The sequence below is a fragment of the Nomascus leucogenys genome, chromosome 4 (assembly GCF_006542625.1).
Source record: "Nomascus leucogenys isolate Asia chromosome 4, Asia_NLE_v1, whole genome shotgun sequence".
Lineage (NCBI taxonomy): Eukaryota > Metazoa > Chordata > Mammalia > Primates > Hylobatidae > Nomascus > Nomascus leucogenys.
The window spans coordinates 139,017,536-139,040,876 of NC_044384.1; the positions used below are offsets into that span (position 1 = coordinate 139,017,536).

Below are 23,341 nucleotides of genomic sequence, written 5' to 3' on the forward strand. Positions count from 1 at the left end.
GGTGTTTGTGAGTTCCTGTGCATAGTGGAGACCTGTTATAGTGAGGGTCCCTGGGGCTGAGCCTGTGGGTCAATGGAATGATGCTGTGAGGAGGGTCTTGATATAGCAGATGGCCCTAAGAAGATTGATGGATCATGAGCAGCTGGAAGCTGAGAGTTCGGGGGATGGAGTTCCTACCTGGCTTTCCAACAGTGTGTAAGCCCAGAATTCTTACATAAGCCCATGGAGAATGGAAAGAAATGCTAGTAACGACAAGATTGATTTCTCCACCTGCCAGGCATCCAGGGACTCAGAGCAGATTTAACTGAAGTTACAGAAATAGGAATGTGACATTTCCTACATCCGGGTGTGCTGGAGCAAAATGTATTCCCTCTGTGGTTTGTGGGGAAGGAGAATGCTAACAGACAAGACTCCAGGTTTTCACTCTTCAACCTGGTGCCTAGAAATGCATTTTCTACTGGATGCAGACAGAATCTCCATATAGATATATCTGTTGCTGCATCTCTCATGCCTTGTGTTCTTCCTAATTTTCCTTTTTTAACCCACAGAGGAAGAAAGTTCCAGCATCACTTCTGGCCTCTCAAGAGTGAGTTAGGTGGCCAGGTGGGGTTGCTCATGCCTGTAATCTCAGCCCTTTGGGAGGCTGAGGTGGGCAGGTCACTTGAGTCCAGGAATTTGAGACCCGCTTGGCCAACATGGTGAAACCGTGTCTCTACTAAAAATAAAAAATTAGCCAGGTGTGGTCATGGGCGCCTGTAGTCCCAGCTACTCTGGAGGCTGAGGCATGAGAATCACTTGAACCCAGGGGGCAGAGGTTGCAGTGAGCCAAGATTGCACCACTGCACTCTAGCCTGGGTGATAGAGCGAGACTCGGTCTCAAAACAAAACAAAACAAAAACAAAGAAGAGTGAGTTAGGATGAAAGCTTCCAAGTCTCTCTGCCTCTTTCATACATCTCCTCCCTGGTGAGCGGAGGAGTTCACTTTATTGGCAAGTCTGAGGAAATGCTGACTGTATTTCTGCCATGTTCACTTATTAGTGGATGGGTTATTTTGCCTAGACTATGGCCATGGGAGCCACCTCTCAGTCCCTTGCATAGTCACCAGGCTTTTTTAGGGCAAGCAGGACAGGTAAGATCTGCCTCTGGCGGAGCCAGCCAGGTCTCCTTATCCTCTTGCTTCCCTTTCTGCCTGTGCCTGCATGGGCATGTCAGGGTCTAGTAGGAGATCCAAGAGGAGGAAGCCTCATTAACTTCTATTCTGCAGCAATTGATGGCCACCCAACTTGAACAGTGGGGGCTTACCATCTCATGTACTAAGACCGGAGATAGCTGATGCCAAGGTTGGCTAAATTAGTAGCTTGAGATGTTAGGTTTTTCATTTGAGGTTTCTATGCTGCTATGGCCTTCTGCTCTTGGTCAGAGAGGCTGCCACAATCCGCATGTCAAGTCCTCATGTGACAATATCCAGAGACAGCAAGGAAGAGGTATAGTGTATTCCTGCATGTTTCTTAAAAAATTGTTTTGGATAGAGAATAATTGTACACATTTATGGGGTCAATGTGAGATTTTGGTACATGCATGCAATGTGTAATGATCAAATTAGGGTCTTTAGGATATTAATCACCTCAAACATTGATCGTTTCTTTGTGTTGGGAATGCTTCAAATCTTATTGCTATTTAGAAATATACAATAAACTCATTTATCAGGATACAAAATCTATGTACACAAATCAGTAGCAGTGCTATACACCAACAGTAACCAGGCTGAGAGAATCAAATCAAACCCTTTTATAATAGCTGTGAAAATAAAATACTTAGGAATATACGTAACCAAGGAGGTGAAAGACTGCTACAAGGAAAACTACAAAACACTGCTGAAAGAAATCATAGATGACACAAACAAATGGAAACACATTCCATGCTCGTGGATGGGTAGACTCAATATTGTGAAAATGACCATACTGCCAAAAGCAGTCTATAAATTCAGTGCAATTCCTATCAATATACCATCATTCTTTATAGAACTAGAAAAAACAATGCCAAAATTCATTTGGAACTAAAAAACAGTCTGCATAGCCAAAGCAAAACTAAGCAGAAAGAACCAATCTAGAGGCATCACATTACCCAACTTCAAACTATGTTACAAGGTTATAGTCACCAAAACAGCATGGTGCTGGTACAAAAATAGGCACATGACCAATGGGACAGAGTAGATAACCTAGAAATAAAGCCAAATACTTAACGGCCAACTGATCTTTCACAAAGTAAACAAAAACAAAGTAGGGAACGTACACCCTATACAACAAATAGTGCTGGGATAATTGGCAAGGCACATGTAAAAGAATAAAACTGGATCCTCATCTCTCACCTTCTGCAAAAATCAAGACAACATGGATCAAAGACTTAAATCTAAGGTCTGAAACCATAAAAATTCTAGAAGATAACATTGGAAAACGCTTCTACACGTTGGGCTTAGGCAAACAGTTCATGACCAAGAACCCAAAAGCAAATGCAACAAAAACAAAGATAAATAGATGGGACTTTATTAAACTAAAAGCCTCCTGCACAGCAAAGGAAATAATCAGAAGAGTAAACAGATCACCCAGAGAGTGGGAGAAAATTTTCACAAACTGCATCTGACAAAGGACTAATGTCCAGAATCTGCAGGGAACTGGATATTCTTGGATATTTGATAATCCCATCAAAAAGTGTGCCAAGGACATGAATAGACAATTCTCAAAAGAAGATATACAAATGTCCAGCAAACATATGAAAAAATGCTCAACATCACTAATTATCAGGGAAATGCAAATCAAAACCACAATGCAATACGACGTGTAAAATAAACAAAAATAGGGCCGGGTGCGGTGGCTCACGCCTGTGATCTCAGCACTTTGGGTGGCTGAGGCAGATGGATCACGAGGTCAGGGGTTTGAGACCAGCCTGACCAACATGGTGAAACCCCATCTGTACTGAAAATACAAAAATTAGCCGGGCATGGTGGCCGTTGCCTGTAATCCCAGCTACTCAGGAGGCTGAGGCAGAATTGCTTGAATCCGGGAGGCAGAGGTTGCAGTGAGCTGATATCGTACCACTATACTCCAGCCTGGGCAACAGAGCGAGACTCCATCTCAAAAAAAAAAAAGTCAACAACAAAAAAAACAAAGCAAAAAAAGCAAAAATTGATGTTGGCATGGACGTGGTGAAAGAGAACGCTTTTACACTGATGGTGGGAATGTAAGCTAGTACCACCACTGTGGAAAGCCGTATGGAGACTGCTTGAAGAACTAAAAGTAGATCTACCATTTGATCCAGCAATCCCACTACTAGGTATCTACCCAGAGGAAAGGAAGTCATTACATGAAAAAGACACTTTTCCACACATGTTTACAGCAGCAAAATTCACAGTTGCAAAACTATAGAACCAGCCCAAATGCCCATCAATCAATTAGTGGATAAAGAAAATGTATTTTATATATATATATATACCATAGAATACTACTTAGCCTTCAAAAGGAATGAAATAATGGCATTCATAGCAACATGGATGGAGTTGGAGACCATTATTCTAAATGAAGTAACTCAGGAATGGAAAACCAAACATCGCATGTTCTCACTTATAAGTGGGAGCTAAGCTATGTTGATGGAAAGGCACAAGAATGAAACAGTGGACTTTGGAGGCTCAGGGGGAAGGGGGAGGGGGTGAGAGATGAAAGACTATACATTGGGTAAACTTCTTTGGTGATGGGTACGTCAAAATTTGAGAGATCACCACTAAAGAACTTATCCATGTAACCAAATACCACCTGTTCCCTAAAAACTATTGAAATAAAAGAAATAAACAATAAATTGTAGTCACTTTCTGTGATATTGAACACTAGATCTTATTCCCTCTATTATATATTTTTATACCCATTAATCAACCTCTTTGCAAACCCCTCCTATTCCCAGCCTCTGGTAACCATTATTCTACTCTTTATCTCCATGATATCAATTTTATATAGCTCCAGGGCACACAAGTCCATAACTGCGGTCTCTATCCCTGACCCTACTGACCTGAAACATGGCCCCGCTTTGATTTCCAGGAGCATAAACCGCTCATATAAGTGAGAACATGCAGTAGTTTTCTTTCTGTGCATGGCCTAGTTCACCGAACGTTATGACCTTTAATTCCATCCATTTCGCTGAAAATGACTGGATTTCCTTCTTTATGGCTGAATACTATTCTATTGTGTGTATATTCCCATTTTCTTTATCCATTCATCCATTGATTGACACTTAGATTGATTCCATATCTTGGCTGTTGTAAATAGTGCTACAGTAAATATGGGGGTACAGGTCTCCCGTTGATACACTGATATCCTTTTTTTTGGATATATACCCAGGGGTGGGATTGCTGCATCATATGGTAGATCTGTTCTTAGTGTTTTGAGAAATCTCTGTACTTTTTTTCATAATGGCTGTACTAATTTATATTCCCATCAACAATATACAATAACTTTCTTTTCTTCACATGCTTGCCAGCATTTGTTGTGCTTTGTCTTTTTAATATCCATTCTAACAAGTGTGAGATGATATCTCATTGTGGTTTGATTTGCATTTCCGTGATGATTAGCGATGAATATTTTTTCATAATCTTGGTCATTTGTATATCTTCTTTTGAGAAATGTCTGTTTATTTTTTGATAGTTTCTTTTGCTATGCAGAAGCTCTTTCATTTAATTTGATCCCATTTGTCAATTTTTGCTTTTGTTGCAATTGCTTTTGGCATCTTCACCATGAACTCTTAGCCCATCACTATGTACCGGATGGTATTGCCTAGGTTGTCTTCCAGCGTTTTTATAGTTATGGGTTTTACTTTTAAGTCCTTAGGCCATCTTGAGTTAATTTTTGTATATGGTGTAAGGGAGGGGTGTTGTCTTTTCACTCTGTTGTTTTCTTTGATATGCAGAAGGTTTTTAGTTTAATATAATCCCATTTGTCTGTTTTTGTTGCTTGTACTTTTTAAGTGTTAGCCATACAATCTTTGTTCTCAAGTGTTTCTCCTGTATTTACTTCTAGTAGTTTTATAGTTGTGGCTGTTACATTTAAGTCTTTAATCGACTTTATTTTTGTAAGTGATGAGAGATAAGGGTCTAGTTTTATTCTTCTGTGTTTGGATATGTAGTTTTCCTGGCACCATTTAATGAAGAGGGTGTCCTTTATTCAATGTATGTTCTTGACAGCTTTCTTGAAAATCAGTTAGCTATAAATATGTGGATTCACTTCTGGGTTCTTCAGTCTGTTTCCTTTGTTTTTGTGTCTGTTTTAATACCAATACATGCTGTTTTGGTTACTATAGCTTTGCAGTATATATATACATATACACATATATATATGTGTATATATATTTTTTTTATCATTTTTTTTTATTTTTTTTGAGATGGAGTCTCACCCTGTCACTCAGGCTGGAGTGCAGTGGTGCAATCTCGGCTCACTGCAAGCTCTGCCCCCTGGGTTCATGCCGTTCTCCTGCCTAAGCCTCCTGAGTAGCTGGGACTACAGGCGCCCACCACCATGCCCGGCTAATTTTTTGTTGTTGTTTTTTTTAGTAGAGATGGGGTTTCACCATGTTAGCCAGGATGGTCTTGATCTCCTGACCTCATGATCCACCCGCCTTAGCCTCCCCAAGTGCTGGGATTACAGGCATGAGCCACCGTGCCTGGCTGCTTTGCAGTATATTTTTAAAACAGGTAGTGTGAGGCTTCTAGCTTTGTTCTTTTTGCTCAGTATTGCTTTGGCTATTCAGGGTCTTCTGTGGTTCCATATGAATTTCAAGGTTTCTTTTTTTTTCCTGTTTCTGTGAAGAATATAATTGATAGGGATTATACTGAATCTCTACATTGCTTCGGGTAGTATGGTCATTTTAACAGTGTTAGTTATTCCAACCCATGAGCATGAGATGCCTTTCCATTTGTTTGTGTCTTCTCAATGTATTTTATCAGTGCTTTGCGGTTTTCGTTGTAGAGGTTTTTTTTTTCCCCCCTATCCTTGGTTAAGTTTATTCCTAGGCATTTTATTTTTGTAGCTATGGTAAATCGAATTTCTTCCTTGATTTCTATTTTAGCTAGTTTGTTACTGGTATATAGAAACATTACTGATTTTTGTATGTTGATTTTGTGCCCTGAAGCTTTACTGAATTATACATCTGTTTTTTAAAATTTTATTTTTTATGTTTTGAGATACAGTCTCACTCTTTTGCCCAGGCTGGAGTGCCATGGTGCAATCTTGGCTCACTGCAACCTCCGCCTCTTGGTTTCAAGCGATTCTCCTGCTTCAGCCTCCCAAGTAGCTAGGATTACAGGCACCTACCTCCATGCCTGGCTAATTGTATTTTTAATAGAGACAGGATTTCACCATGTTGGCCAGGCTGGTCTCAAACTCCCCACCTCAGGTGATCCGCCCACCTTGGCCTCCCAAAGTGCTGGGATAACAGGCATGAGCTACCATGCCCAGCCTAATTTATCCATTTTAGGAGTTTTCTGGTGGAGTCTTTAGGTTTTTCTGTTTACAAGTATAAGATTATGTCATCTGCAAAGTGAGACAATTTGACTTCCTCTTGTCCAGTTTGAATGCCTTTTATTTCTTTATCTTGTCTGATCACTCTGGCTTGGATGTCCCATACTGTGTTGAATAAAAGTGGTGAAAGTAGGCATCCTTGTCTTGTTCCAGTTCTTAGAGGAAAGGCTTTTCAATTTTTCCCAGTGAGTATGATGTTAGCTGTAGATTTGTCATATATGCCTTTTCTTATGTTGAAGTGTTCCTTCTATGCCTAATTTGTTGAGAGTTTTCATCATGAAGGAATGGTAAATTTTACTAAGTAATTTTTCTGCATCTGTTGAGATGATCAGATAGTTTTTGCCTTTCATCTTGTTGATGTGATGTATCACATGTATTGATTTGTGTATGTTGAGCCATCTTTGCATTCCTGGGATAAATCCCACTAGATCATGGTATATTATCTTTTTCATTCATCATTAGATTTGGCTTGGTAGTATTATGCTGAGAATTTTTCCATCTGTGTTCATTAGGAATATTGGCCTGTAGTTTTCTCTTTTTGTTGTGTCCTTGTCTTGATTGGATATCAGGGTAATGCTGGCCTTATACAATGAGTTAGGAAGAATTCTCTCCTCTTCAATTTTTGGGAATAGTTTGAGAAGAATTGGTGTTTGTTTTTCTTTGTAAACTGGGTAGAAATCAGCATAAAAGGCCTAGTCTAGGGCGTTTCTCTTATGGGAGACTTTTTGTTACCGATTCAAACCTGCTATTCATTTTGGGTCAGTTCGTGTTTTCTGTTCCTTCCTAGTTCAATCTTTGTAGGCTGTGTATGTCTGGGAATTGATCCCTTTCCTCTAAGTTTTCGAATTTGTTAGCATATGATTGTTCATAATATCCTCTAATGATCCTTTTTATTTCTTTGGTAACAGTTGCAATGTCTCCTTTTTCATTTCTGATTGCATTTATTTGGGTCTCCTTTTTTTTTTTTCACTAGTGTTTTATCTATTTTGTTTAACTTTTCAAAAAACCAACTTTTATCTTGTTGATTCTTTGTATTTCTTTTTTGTCTCTGTTGCATTTGGTTCTGCTGTTATTTATTATTTTTTCTTTCTACTAATTGTGTGTTTGGTTTGTTTTTGCTTTTTGAGTTCCTTGAGGTGCATCATTAGGTTGTTTATTTGGGATCTTTGTACTTTTTTGGTGTAGGCATTTATTGCTATAAACTTTCCTCCTAGTACTGCTTTTGCTGTATCCCATAGGTTTCGCATGATGTGTTTCCAATTTCTGTTTAAAAAAATTTTTTGATTTCCATCTTAATTTCTTCATTGACCCAATGAGCATTCAATAACATGTTTAATGTCCATGTATTTGTACAGTTTCCAAATTTCTTGCTATTGATTTCAAGTTTTATTCCATTGTGGTCTGAGAAGATACTTGATATGATTTTATTTTATTTTATTTTCTTATTATACTTTAGGTTTTGGGGTACATGTGCACAATGTACAGGTTTGTCACATATGTATCCATGTGCCATGTTGGTTTGCTGCACCCATTAACTCGTTATTTAGCATTAGGTATATCTCCTAATGCTGTCCCTCCCCCCTCCCCCTACCCCACAGCAGTCCCCAGAGTATGATGTTCCCCTTCCTGTGTCCATGAGTTCTCATTGTTCAATTCCCACCTATGAGTGAGAACATGCAGTGTTTGGTTTTGTATCCTTGTGATAGTTTACTGAGAATGGTATTTTCCAGTTTCATCCATGTCCCTACAAAGGACATGAACTCATCATTTTTTATGGCTGCATAGTATTCCATGGTGTATATGTGCCACATTTTCTTAATCCAGTCTATCATTGTTGGACATTTGGGTTGGTTCCAAGCCTTTGCTATTGTGAATAGTGCCGCAATAAACATATGTGTCTATGTGTCTTTATAGCAGCATGATTTATAGTCCTTTGGGTATATACCCAGTAATGGGATGGCTGGGTCAAATGGTATTTCTAGTTCTAGATCCCTGAGGAATCGCCACACTGACTTCCACAATGGTTGAACTAGTTTACAGTCCCACCAACAGTGTAAAAGTGTTCCTATTTCTCCACATCCTCTCCAGCACCTGTTGTTTCCTGACATTTTAATGATTGCCATTCTAACTGGTGTGAGATGGTGTCTCATTGTGGTTTTGATTTACATGTCTCTGATGGCCAGTAATGATGAGCATTTTTTCATGTGTTTTTTGGCTGCATAAATGTCTTCTTTTGAGAAGTGTCTGTTCATGTCCTTTGCCCACTTTTTGATGGGGTTGTTTGTTTTTTTCTTGTAAATTTGTTTGAGTTCATTGTAGATTCTGGATATTAGCCCTTTGTCAGATGAGTAGGTTGCAAAAATTTTCTCCCATTCTGTAGGTTGCCTGTTCACTCTGATGGTAGTTTCTTTTGCTGTGCAGAAGCTCTTGAGTTTAATTAGATCCCATTTGTCAATTTTGGCTTTTGTTGCCATTGCTTTTGGTGTTTTAGACATGAAGTCCTTGCCCACGCCTATGTCCTGAATGGTATTGCCTAGGTTTTCTTCTAGGGTTTTTATGGTTTTAGGTCTAACATGTAAGTCTTTAATCCATCTTGAATTAATTTTTGTATGAGGTGTAATGTGAAGGACCTCTTCAAGGAGAACTACAAACCACTGCTCAATGAAATAAAAGAGGATACAAACAAATGGAAGAACATTCCATGCTCATGGGTTGGAAGAATCAATATCGTGATAATGGCCATACTGCCCAAGGTAATTTATAGATTCAATGCCATCCCCGTCAAGCTACCAATGACTTTCTTCACAGAATTGGAAAAAACCACTTTAAAGTTCATATGGAACCAAAAAAGAGCCCGCATCACCAAGTCAATCCTAAGCCAAAAGAACAAAGCTGGAGGCATCACGCTACCTGACTTCAAACTATACTACAAGGCTACAGTAACCAAAACAGCATGGTACTGGTACCACAACAGAGACATAGATCAATGGAACAGAACAGAGCCCTCAGAAATAATGCCACATATCTACAACTATCTGATCTTTGACAAACCTGACAAAAACAAGCAATGGGGAAAGGATTCCCTATTTAATAAATGGCGCTGGGAAAACTGGCTAGCCATATGCAGAAAGCTGAAACTGGATCCCTTCCTTACACCTTATACAAAGATTTTAATTTTTAAAATTTTGTTGAGCCTTGTTTTGTGTCCTAACATATGGTCTATCCTGGAGAATGTTCCATGTGTTGATGAGATGATTGTGTATTCTGCTGCTGCTGGATGAAATATTCTGAAAATATCTGTTAGGTCCATTTGGTCTAAAGTACAGCTTAATTCTAATGTTCCTTTGTTGATTTTATGTCTAGATGAACTGTCCAGTGCTGACAGTAGGATATTGAAGTTCTCAACTATTACTGTATTTGACTCTGTCTCTCCATGTAGATTTAATAATATTTGCTATATGTGTCTGGATGCGCTTGTGTTAGTTGCATGCATATGTAGAATTCTTATTTTTTTTGCTGAATTCATCCCTTTATTACCATATAATGACCTTCTTTGTCCTTTCTACAGTTTTTGACTTAAAGTCTGTTTTATCTGATGTAAGTTTAGCTACTCCTGATTACTTTTGATTTCTGTTTGTGTGGCATATCTTTTTCAATCCCTTCACTTTCAGTCTGTGTGAGTCCTTACAAGTGAAGTGAGTTCCTTGTAGACGTTATTGGGTCATTTTTTATCCATTAAGCCTGTTGTCTCTATCTTTTAGGTAGGTAATTTAACCCATATTCAAAGTTATTATTGATAGGTGAGGACTTATTCCTGTCATTTTGTTGTTTTCTGGTTATTTTGTATATCCTTTTGATTTGGTTTGGCTGTGTCCGCACTCAGATCTCATCTTGAATTCCCATGTGTTGTGGGAGGGACCCAGTGGGAAGTAGTTGAATCATGGGGGCAGGTATTTTCCATGCTATTCTTTTGATAGTGAGTAAGTCTCATGAGATATGATGGTTTTAAAAGGAGGAGTTTCCCTGCTCAAGCTCTCTCTTTGCCTGCTGCCATCCCTGTAAGATGTGACTTGTCTCTCCTTGACTTCCGCAATGATTTTGAAGCCTCCCCAGCAATGTAGAACTGTAAGTTCATTAAACCTCTTTCTTTTGTAAATTTCCCAGTCTTGTAGGTGTCTTTATCGGCTATGTGAAAATGGACTAATACAGTAATTGGCATCAGAAGTGGGGTGTTGCTAAAAGATACCTGAATATGTGGAAGTGACTTTGGAACTTGGAAACAGGCAGAGGTTGGAACAGTTTGGAGGGCTCAGGAGGAGACAGGAAAGTGTGGGAAAATTTGGAAGAGATTTCCTAGAGACTTGCCCAAAATGCTGATGGTTATATGGACAATAAAGTCTAGGCTGAGGTTGTCTCAGATGGAAATGAGGAACTTGCCGGGAACTGGCACAAAGGTGACTCCTGTTATGTTTTAGCAAAGAGACTGGTGGCATTTTGCCCCTGCTGTAGAGATTTGTGGAATTTTGAACTTGAGGAGATGATTTAGGGTATCTGGTATAAGAAATTTCTAAGCAGCAAAGCATTCAAGAGATGACTTGGGTGCTGTTAAAGGCCCTCAGTTTTATAGGGAAGCAGAGCATAAAAGTTTGGAAAATTTGCAGCCTGACAATGCAATAGAAAGGAAAATCCCATTTTCTCAAGAAAAATTCGATCTGGGTGCAGAAGTTTAACTAATGAGGAGTCAAATGTGAATCCCCAAGACAATGGGGAAAATGTCTCCAGGGCATGTCACAGGTCTTCATGGCAGCCCCTCCCATCAAAGGCCTAGAGGCCTAGGAAGAAAAGATGGTTTTGTGGGCTGGACCCAGGGCCCCCCTGCTGTGAGCAGCCTCGGGTGCCTGAGTCCTAGCCACTCCAGCTGCAGCTAAAAGGAGCCAAGGTACAATGTGGGCTGTGGCTTCGGACGGTGCAAGCCCCAAGCCTTAGCAGCTTCCACATAGTGTTGAGCCTATGGGTGCACAGAAGTCAAAAATCGAGGTTTGGGAACTGCTGCCTAGACTTCAGAAGATGTATGGAAATGCCTAGATGTCCAAGCAGGAGTTTGCTGCAGGGGCACAGCACTCATGGAGAACCTCTACTAGGGCAGTGTGGAAGGGAAATGTGAGGTCGGAGCCCCCACATAGAGTCCCTACTGTGGCACCACCTAGTGGAGCTGTGAGAAGAGGGCTACCATCCTCCAGACCCCAGAATGGTGGATTCACTGACAGCTTGCACTGTGTGCCTGGAAAAGCTACAGACACTCAATGCCAACCCGTGAAAGGAGCCAGGAGGGGATTTATACCCTACAAAGCCACAGGAGTGGAGCTGTGGCCTTTTTTCTCCCCAGGCCATGGGAGCCCACCTCTTAAATCAGCATGACCTGCATGTGAGACATGGAGTCAGAGGAGATCATTTTGGAGCATGGAGATTTGACTGCCCCACTGGATTTTGGGCTTGCATGGGGCCTGTAGCCCCTTTGTTTTGGCAATTTTCTCCCATTTGGAATGACTGCGTTTACCCAATGCCTATACTGCCATTGTATCTAGGAAGTAACTAACTTGTTTTTGATTTTACATGCTCATAGGCAGAAGGTATTTGCCTTGTCTCACATGAGACTTTGGACTGTGGACTTTTGAGTTAATGCTGAACTTAGTTAAGACTTTGGGGGACTGTTGGGAAGGCATGATTGGTTTTGAAATGCGAGGATATGAGATTTGGGAAGGGCCAGGGGCAGAATGACATAGTTTGGTTGTGTCCCCACCCAAATCTCATCTTGAATTCCCACATGTTGTGGGAAGGACCTGGTGGGAAGTAATTGAGTCATGGGGGCAGGTGTTTCCCATGCTGTTTTTGTGATAGTGAATACGTCTCACAAGGTGTGACAGTTTTAAAAAGGGTAGTTTCCCTGCAGAAGCTCTCTCTTTGCCTGCTGCCATCCATGTGAGACATGACTTGCTTTTTCTTGCCTTCCAACATGATTGTGAGGCTTCCTCAGCTACGTGGAAATGTAAGTCCATTAAACCTTTCTGTTGTAAATTGCCCAGTCTCAGTCAGGTATGTCTTTATCAGCAGTGTGAAAATAGACTAATACACCTTTGTTCCTTTTTTCTCTCATTATTTATTGTTGCAGTTTGGTGGTTTTCTTTAGTGGTGACGTTTGAATCCCTTCTCCTTTGTGTGTCTGCGCTACCATGAGTTTTATACCTTCATGTATTTTCATGATGGTAGATATTGTTCTTTTGCTTCCCAGTGTAGGACTCCCTTAAGCATTTCTTGTAGGACCACAGCAAATAAGACACAAACAAACAGTCTTTTGCATATCTGGGAAATATTTTTTCTTTTTTTCTTTTTTTTTTTTAAGCAATGGAGTCTCACTCTGTCACCCAGGCTGGAGTACACTAGCATGATCATAGCTCACTGCAGCCTTGAACTCCTGGGCTCAAATGATCCTCCTGCCTCAGCCTTCTGAGTCTCTGGAATTGCAGATGTGAACCACTGTGCCAGTCTCCTTCATTTGTGAAGGATAGCTTTGCTGGGTATAGCATTTTTGGCTTACTTTTTTTTTTTTTTTTTTTTTACTTCTAGTATACATCCCCTTTTCTCCTAGCCTGTAAGGTTTCTGCTGAGAAATCCCCTGTTAGCCTGATGGAGATTCTCTTATAAGTGACTTGATGCTTTTCTCTTGCTTCTTGATGCTTTTCTCTTGTTTTTAGCATTTTCTCTTTGTCTTTTGAAAATTTTACCATAATGTGCCTTGGAGAAGACCTTTTTGAGTTGTATTTATTTGGTAATCTTTGAGCTTCCTGTATTTGGAAGCTTTCAGGAAGTTTTCAGTTATTATTTTATTAAATAGGTTTTCTATGTCATCTCATCTCCATCCAGAACTCCCAGAATTTCAGTTTTTGGTCACATATGTGTCCCATATGTCATGTAGCCTTACTTGATTCTTTGTGTCTGACTGGATTATTTTAGAAGACTAGTCTTCAGGTTCAGAAATCCTTTGTTTGGCTTGATCTAGTCTATTTTTAAAGCTGTCAGTTATCTTTTGTATTTCTTTCAATGATTTCTTCTCTTCCAGGATTTGTGTTTGGTTCTTTGTTATGCTGTCTATCCCTGTTGAATTTCTCATTCAGATCATGAATTGTTTTCCTGATTTTTCTGTACTCATTATCTGTGTTCTCTTATATCTCCCTGAGTTTCTTTAATACCATTATTCTGATTTTTTTTCATGCATTTCATAGATTTTTTTTCCACTGGAATCTGTTGCTGGAGAATTATTGTGCTTCTTTGGAGATGTTATGTTTCCTTTTTCATATTTCTTGTGTCCTTATGTGACTATCTGTGCCTCCGACATAGCAGTCACTGCTTCCAATTTTGTAGATTGGCTTTTATATGGGAAAGACCTTTTCTTATAGCTGTATCTACAGTGTTCATTGGATATCACACTTTGGCTTTGATTCTGGGTGGGTACAGTGGTATACTCTGCATATGATTTCTTCAGCTGTAATTGGCATGAGTGGTGTCTGTGGGTTATTCAGTGGCTTAGACTGCAGGTTTTTTTTGTTTGTTTGTGGTTGTTGAGATGGAGTCTAGTTCTGTCAGCCTGCCTCCCAGGTTCAAGTGATTCTCCTGCCTCAGCCTCCTGAGTAGCTGGGACTACAGGCACATGCCACCATGCCCAGCTAATTTTTGTATTTTTAGTAGAGACGGGGTTTCACCATGTTGGCCAGGCTGGTCTCGAACTCCTGACCTCGTGATCTACCTGCCTCAGCCTCTCAAAGTGCTTGGATTGCAAGCATGAGCCACCACACCCAGCCAGACTGCAGTTGTTATTGGAGGCTGTGGTGAGGCTTTGCTGAGGATGGGGATGCCAGGAAGTCTTGTCCTTCAGCATCAGTGGTAGTGGTGGTAGACCAGGTGTGTCAATACTAGGGACCATGGACAGTGTATGTGGGCACTGATAGCCTGTCTGCGTGGGCCAATCCCTGGGCCTCCAGGTGGCTTCTTTGGTTGCTGGCAGTGGCAGCACTGGGCCAGGTGGGCAGGTGCGTCACTGGGGTGCTGGGTGGTGTGTGTGGCAGGCTGATCTCTAGTTCTCCAGGTGATGTAGGCAGGTTCTGGTGGTGGGTAGGCAGGCATTTCCTCAGGCCTCTCAGTAGTAAGTGTGAGCACTAGCTCTGGAGGCAGGATGAGTCAAGCTCCAGGCCTCTAGATGGTACATTCAGGCACCAGCATATTCCTATGCATTTCTAGATAAAAGTATTTTTCAGAAAACCTGAGCATATGTCCTATTAATACAACTTACCCTCATCAGCTCTGTATGAGAAGAAGGGGAAATTCCCTCTGTAGAACAGTCAGAATGGAATCACAGACTTGTTTTGAGCCAGTCAGTGGTAAGTGGGGGTAGGCTAAAATGATAAGCTCAGAATCTAAACCTTAGACTGGGGAGTGGCAAACTTTTTCCATGAAGAGGCAAATGGTAATATTTTAGGCTTTTGGTCTAGATAACCTCTCTTGCAGTGACACAGTGGTGCCATTGTAGCCTAAAAGCATATGTAGACAATGCATAAATGAATAGACCTGGTTTTATTCCAATAAAACTTAATTTATACAAAGAGTCAGAGGGCCAGATTTGGCCCTTGGTCTGTAGTTTGCCAACCCTGTTTAGTCCAGTCCCAATTTATTCCCTGGGGCTGGGCCAACTTTTTCTAAAAAAAAAAAAAAAAAGCAACCTGCTGTCAGAAAAAAATATGGTTTCTATTTAAAAAGAAGAAGAGGCTGGGTGTGGTGGCTCATGCCTGTAATCCTAGCACTTTGGGAGGGCAAGGCAGGAGGACTGCTTGAGGCCAGGAGTTTGAAACCAACTTGGGCCATATAGTGAGACCCTGTCTCTGCAAAGAATAAAAAAATTAGCCAGGCATGGTGGCACATGTCTGTAGTCTTAGCTAGGTAGGAGGTTGAAGGGGAAGATCAGTTGACCCCAGGATTTTGAGGTTACAGTGAGTTCTGACTGTGCCACTTGTACTCTAGCCTAGGCAAAGAGTGAGACCCCGTTTCAAAAAAAAAAAAAAATGGTTGGTTGGGGCGGGTTGGAGAAGAAAGTATTTCTGAATTTCTGCGTAGGTAACTAGTAGTGTCAGGCCAAACTAGCTCTACAGTCTTATTCATTATAAATAAAAGCAACTAGAAGATCTCCATCTAGCTATTAAAAATTGGTTAAAATCTACAGAGATAAAGGACGGTGACCCTTGTATCAGTTAGTTATTGTCATAAAATGCTGCATAAGAAGTCACTCCAAATCTCAGTGGCTTAATACAACAGTCATTTATTTTCATGGATCTATGGGTCAGCTGAGGATTGGTTAATCTAGCATGAGCATGTCTGGGAAGCTCGACTTTGCTCTTGGTGTCTCTTATCTTCTCCTGGAAGCAGCAGGCTGCCCTGGGCTTGTTCTCATGGTGACAGCAGGAGTGAGTGAGCACAAATGAATGCACACTTTCCAAGTTTTTGGTCATGCAGATTAATATTCCAGTGGCCAAAGCTAGACACATGACTAAACCCAACATTAGGGGCTGGAGAAATATACTCTGATTCTTCAGTGGGAGGAACTGCCGAGACAAATGGCAGAGTCTTGGATACAGGGAGGACATCGATCCATTAATGTACCTTAATCAACCACAACCCTCTAACCACCAATACAATTAAATATTAAATTTGTTGAATGCACTTGTGCCTGAATGCTTCTGGCTGCAGCCCAGGCAATGGGGGCCTGACTGGGGAGGGACCATAGCAGGGACTTGATGTCCTGCACGTCTGCATGTAATTGTGTATGGCCGACTCCACATTGGTCATGGCTGATTTGCTTTGTCCTGCGTCCCCAAAGGGCAATGATTGGTTGATTTTATTTCTGAACAATTTTGACAAAGTTGTTTTCAAGAGCCCAGGAAGCAAATCAATTGTAGATTTGAATTTTGCAGGGGGTCAGAATTGTTGAATATATATATAGTCTTTTACATGCTGATAATTATTTCCATACCACAAAGAAGGCCAGCTGTTAGGAGGCTGCTGTTTAATTCCTTTGCCCCGTGAGCTCATGGGCTGTGTCTATGTGGGGGGCACTCACTTGTTGGAGCTGTTTTCCCTTCAGAATAACATTAGCCAACATTCTAAATAAATGCAGGAAATTAAATAGTCTTCCCCAGACAGGTACTTTGCCCTTCTAAAGTGAATTTACACATTGTAAAATAAAACACAGTCACATTAAAAAAACAAAAGGTCTTTCTGTTAGGTTGGTCCGGCTTCAGCAAAGATAATATTTGACTCCAAGTAGAAGAGCCTTGTAATGCATGATATTGCATGTGGCAGCCCCACATCTTGTTTCCTTTTTTTGTTGTTGTTTTTAACTAAAAGAGTTGACAATTTTATTTTCACATTTCCCAATACACATGAAAACTGCATCTTTTTTGGTCCCACTTCTCCCCTCCAAAACTATTCTCTTTGATAGGGCAAGGGGGCAAGTCTTCCTTATGCTGTTAAGAAAACCTGGCATCACAGCAGCATGATCTCCTGGTGAAGGGAGCAGGTAAATATAAAATTCATATAGGCCGGGCGCAGTGGCTCACACCTGTAATCCCAGCACTTTGGGAGGCTGAGGCGAGCAGGTCACGAGGTCAGGAGATTGAGACCATCCTGGCCAACATGGTGAAACCTTGTCTCTACTAAAATAATTTCTTCTCCAACCCACCCCAACCAACCTTTTTTTTTTTTTTTTTTTTTGAAACGGGGTGTCACTCTTTGCCTAGGCTAGAGTACAAGTGGCACAGTCAGAGCTCACCATAACCTCAAAATCCTGGGCTCAACTGATCTTCCAGGCGGGCATGGTGCACATGCCTGTAGTCCCAGCTACTCAGGAGGCTAAGGCAGGGGAATCGCTTGAACCCGGGAGGTGGAGGTTTCCGTGAGCTGAGATCGTGCCACTGCCCTCCAGCCTGGGTGACAGAGGAAGACTGTCTCAAAAACAAAACAAAACATTACAAACAAAAAACACAATAATAACAACAAAAATCAACACTGATGTAATGAGGACTCCCCTCTATCCTTATCTGTCTGCTCGAGTCATTCTGGGCTGACTGGGCACTGTCATGAGATGGGCAGGAGGTCTCAGCAATGGGCACCCAGGTATCATGGGCATGTGGCCTCCCATGAGCAGCCTCATTCCAGGAGCAGGTCCCACTGGCATCATCCCAGGAAGAGGAGGGCCCATCATTGGCATCATGGGAGGGCCCCCCATATGGGGTGCTGCCATCATTCTGAGATGTGCAAGAAGTGTCAAATACACATTAGATTGTGAAGACTTAATATAAAAAGAAAGCAAAGTATTTTGTTAATGTTAAAATATTTTGCACATGTAGACCTGGTATTTTGGATAGATTTGTTTAAATCTGTGATATTATTCCAATTACCTTCACTTCTTTTGTTTTACTTTTTAAAATGTGCTTAGTACAAAATGCAAAAGTACGTATGTGGCTAGCATGATATTTCATCACATTTAGTGTGGACCCTGAGGATCTAGGGGAGTCATGAGCCTTAAGTTGAGGGTGACCCAGGTCAACGTGAATTGCTCTGAAAGAGAAGCAAAGGGCATAAAGAGAACGTATAAATGGAGAGAGGGAGCTCAGTCTCGCAGGGTGAGGAAAGGCTTGCTTTCTTACACAGTCTGGCACTTCTTCAAAAGCTTAAACACAGAGTTCTATGACCCAGCACTTCCACTCTAGTTTATGAAAGAAATGAAAATATATGTCTTTGCAGAAACTTGTACACAAATGCTCATAGCAGCATTATTCATAATAGCGCCAAAGTGAAAACAATGTAAATGCTTGTCTACTGATGAGTGGAGAAATAGAACATGGTTTGACCATGCAATGGAATATTATTCAGTCATCAAAAGGAATGAAGTACTAACACGTGATACAACACGGATAAACCATGAGAATATTATGCTAAGTGGAAGAAACCAGTCACAAAAGGTCACATATTATAAGATTTCATTTATATGAAATGTCCAGAACACGCAAATCTATGAAGACAGAAACCCTGTCTCTATTAAAAATACAAAATTAGACGGGCGTGGTGGCACATCCCTGTAATCCCAGCTACTCGGCAGTCAGGAGAGTTGCTTGAACCCAGGAGGCAAAGGTTGCCGTGAGCTGAGATTGTGCCACTGCACTCCAGCCTGTGACAGAGACTCTATCTCAAAAAAAGTAGATCGTCAGGGCTTAGTGGGAGGAGGAAATGGCAGGTACCTGCTCATGGATACAGGGTTTCTTTTTGGGGTGATGAAACTATTTTAAAATTGATCATGATGGTGGTTGCTGAGCTCCGTGAATGCACTGAAACCATTGATTTGCTCACTTTAAATGGGCAAATCATACGGTACCTGAGTGATATTTTAGTAGTTATATTAAAAAATGTAAAATCTTCCTTGAAGAGATGACACGTAAGGAGAGGCCTAGGGGGTGTGATGAGTTCACTAGGTGGAGAAATGAGGAACAGCATTTCAGGGTGAGGAACAGCATAGTGAAGTCCCTGAGGTTGACAGGCATAGAGCAGATTTAAGGGACTTTTTTTGAGACGGACTTTCACTCTTGACACCCAGGCTTGGGTGGAGTGGTGCGATCTGGGCACAACCGCTGCCTCCCGAGTTCAAGTGATTTTCCTGCCTCAGTCTCCTGAGTAGCTGGGATTACAGGCGCCGTCCACCACGCCTGGCTAATTTTGGCATATTTAGTAGAGACGGTGTTCCACCATGTTGACCAGGCTGGTCTCGAACTCCTGATCTCAGGTGACCCACCCGCCTCAGCTTCCCAAAGTGCTAGGATTACAGGTGTGAGCCACTGCGCTCAGCCAGATTTAAGGGACTTTCCAGAAGTTTGTGTGACTGAAGCCTGCAGGGCAAGTGAGAGAATCAGGAAATGAGGCTGGAGAAAGACAGGGGCTAGGTCATGGAGGCTCTCACATGGTGTGGAAACTTCACACGAGTGGTCCCACCTTGGGCATCCCATGTAACTACTCTGTGTCCCAGCTTCCCCACTGGTGAAATAAAGGGCTGATGTAGGGATGGACTGAGATAGTGTGTGCTCAGTAAAGGTGACCTTTTATCTTTTTTTTTTGAGATGGAGTCTCACTCTGTCGCCCAGGCGGGAGTGCTGTGGCGCGATCAAGGCTCACTGCAACCTCTGCCTCCCAGGTTCAAGCTATTCTCCTGCCTCAGCCTCCCAAGTATCTGGGACTACAGGCGCCCACCACCACACCCGGCTAATTTTTTTGTATTTTTAGTAGAGACGGGGTGTCACTGTGTTAGCGAGAATGGTCTGGATCTCCTAACATCGTGATCCGACCGCCTCGGCCTCCCAAAGTGCTGGGATTACAGGCGTGAGCCACAGCGCCCGGCCAAGCTTTTATCATTGTTAACCCACACAGTAGTGGGAGCCATTAAAAGTTGAGTGATCTGTTTGGATGCACCTTCTGAAGTGATTGCTTTGGTCCCTGTGAGGAGTGCAGATTGTCACAGGGCCAGGGAAAAACAGAGGCCAGTCTGGAGGCATTTGCAGTCAAACAGCTGGAGGTGATAGTGGCTTGGTTTATGGTGGTGTCAGGAGAGTGGCTGAGCAGTGAAGGATATGAGAAAGATTTAGGAGGTAAAACCCACGTGACCTGGTCACTGAATGTGGGTTGGGTGGGCTGGAGGGAAGGTAAGAAAGAATGAGAAGAAAATCATACTCAAGTAGGCCCTCCAGCCTAAGGTTACTTGAGGTCCCTTTGTGAAGAGGAATGTTTATGTTTATGATGAAGATGTCTAGACTTTGAAAGGCCATTTGCAGTACTCTTTTTTTTTTTTTTTAACAGCCAACAATGCCTCCTTCCCTATGCCCTAAACATATGAATTGTTTTTGCCCTAATTTATCACAGAGGGATGGACATTCATTTGCTTTAGTGAGAAATGCGGAATGCCAATAAGAAAGCATATTAAATTAATCTGGATTGCTGTGAGGGAGTTAAATCTGTTTAGATGTGCACCAGTGTTACTATAATAGTTTGGTCTAAACCCGTTTCTGGCCTGCGGCTGCAGGAGGTTAACTCCCAGCTTGCTTTCATTTGAAAGATCCCAGCAACAAGCACATTTGGCGTTTCCGGCCAAACCCACTTTGTGCAGCGAAGGAAAAGTTGAGAAGTGCCTCTGTTGTTTTCACCCAAATGATTTGGCAGAAATGTGGCTGGGAGCTTCATTGCTGATTTCTTCAGTTTTAATATTGCTGTGGAAGGCCTGTACCAACACTCAGCCGTGTTATTAATCCACAGCTCCGGTCTGGGCTGTGATTTGTTTTTTCTTTGAGTGACACAACCTTATTTTCCATTAAGACTCAATGCAAACAGACACTCATGCACCATCACCAGCACTCCCCCTGATTGGTGGAGGGGAGTCAATGGAGTAATTCTAGTTTGGTGTTAATATCGGAGGGTTTTATTTATTTATTTATTTTGAGACGGAATCTCTCTCTCTCACCAGGCTGGAGTGCAGTGGCGCACTCTCACCTCACTGCAACCTCTGACTCCCTGGTTCAAGCGATTCTCCTGCCTCAGCCTCCCGAGTAGCCAGGCTTACAGGCATGTGCCACCACGCCCGGCTAATTTTTTGTATTTTTAGTAGAGACGGGGTTTCACCGTGTTAAACAGGATGGTCTGGATCTCGTGACCTCGTGATCCGTCCCCCTCGGCCTCCCAAAGTGCTAAGATTATAGGCGTGAGCCACTGCACCTGGCCTGGAGTTGTTTTTAAAAGCACATTTCTCTCAAATTAACTCTGGGGTGTCCCACTGTGACTTGGGCAAAGGTTTGGATTTTCTGGAGGTGGAAAGTCAAACTTCAAATAGAATTTGGAGGCTGGGCACTGTGGCTCATGCCTGTAATCCCAGTACTTTGGGAGGCTAAGGTGGGTGGATCATTTGAGGCTAGAAGTTCGAGACCAACCTGGGCAACATGATGAGGCCTCATTTGTACTAAAAATACAAAAATTAGCTAGGCGTGGTGGTACATGCCTGTAACCCCAGCTACTTAGGAGGCTGAGGCAGGAGTTATCACTTGAACCTGGGAGGCAGAGATGTCCTGTGTCCAAACCCCATGAGGCGTATCAGCTGGCTGAAGATAAAATCGGTTACGCTGTGTTGAGATTGGGGTTGCTATTATCATACCTCATCCCCACCCCTGTTGGCATCCACAAATAGTCATCTTCAATGAGACGTCCCTCCTGCCCCTGGCTGCCTTATTTCATCTGCACCCAAACATATCCATTGCTTGTCAGTGGGTCTCAACCTTGGCTGCACCTTGGAATCTCCTGGGGACATGAGACAATACCAAGGCTCTCTCTCACTTAGTATGATGTTTCCAAGGTCTATCCACATGTAGTAGGCCCCAGTACTTCCATTGTATGGATACAGCACATTTCGTTTATTCATTCATCAACCAAATGGCCATCTTGGTTGTTGCTACCTTTTGGTTATTATATATATTTCATGATTCCATTTATGTGAAAGGTCCAGAATAGGCAAATCTGTAGAGGCAGAAAGCAGGTAAGTGTTTGCCGGGAGCTGGGGGAAAGGGGAGGGGACGGAGAATGCTTGATGGATACAGGGTTTTTTTTGGGGGGTGGGGGGTGTTAATGAAAATGTTTTGGAACTAGACAGAGATGATGATTACTTAATATTGTGAATGTATTTAATGATACTGAAGTGTATGGTTTCATACAGGGACTTGTATGTTATGTGAATTTTGCCTCATTAAAAAAATACTGCTAGGAGCAATGGCTCATGCCTGTAATCCCAGCACTTTGGGAGGCCAAGGTGGGCGGATCACCTGAGGCTGGGAGTTGGAGACCTGCCTGGCCAACATGGTGAAACCCTATCAGTATTAAAAATACAAAAATTATCCCTTCACATCTTTGGGGGGGTAATTTTTACAATGTAGTCTAACAACCAGCTGCCTCACAATGCACTGGGATCCCTTGTAACCAGGTAGCTCCCCCATCTCCAACTCTGACCTGTCAAGTCAGAATCTTGCGGGTGGGGCCGAGGACTGTACATATTGAAAGAGGCAGTAACCTGGGAACTATTTCTGAACACCCCTACGTTTCCCCTATGTTTGCCCTTTCCTTTCACATTTGGACACCTTTGTGTGCTGACCACTGGGCTGTTTCATGTAGACATACCATAAAAAAGACAGGCCAGGTGCAGTGGCTCACGCCTGTAATCCCAGCACTTTGGGAGGCCGAGGTAGATGAATCACTTGAGGCCAGGAGTTCAAGATCTGCCTGGCCAACATGACAAAACTCCATCTTTACCAAAAATATGAAATTAGCTGGATATGCTGATACACACCTTTGATCCCAGCTACTCAGGAGGCTGAGGCTGGAGAATCCCTTGAGCCCAGGAGGCAGAGACTGCAGTGAGCTGAGATTGCACCATTGCACTCTAGCCTGGGTGACAGTGAGACTCTTAAAAAAAAAAAAAAAAAAAGAGATGGTCCTTCCTTTATGGAGCTCTCAGTAAAATAAGAAAGCTCATGATGTCCTGGCATTTGTCAGAAATACATTTGGTATATGTAGCTGGGGTCACATGCTTGACATGCCTATTGAAAGCTTCTGGGTAGGAAGAGAACAATCATCACAGCATCACAGCCTGGCATAAATGTCTC

The 23,341-nt window shown here is 42.1% G+C and overlaps 1 pseudogene; it reads left to right on the forward strand.

Moving 5' to 3' along the window:
* Positions 1–23,341, forward strand: part of LOC101177957 — a 124,462-nt pseudogene that overhangs the window by 35,742 nt on the left and 65,379 nt on the right.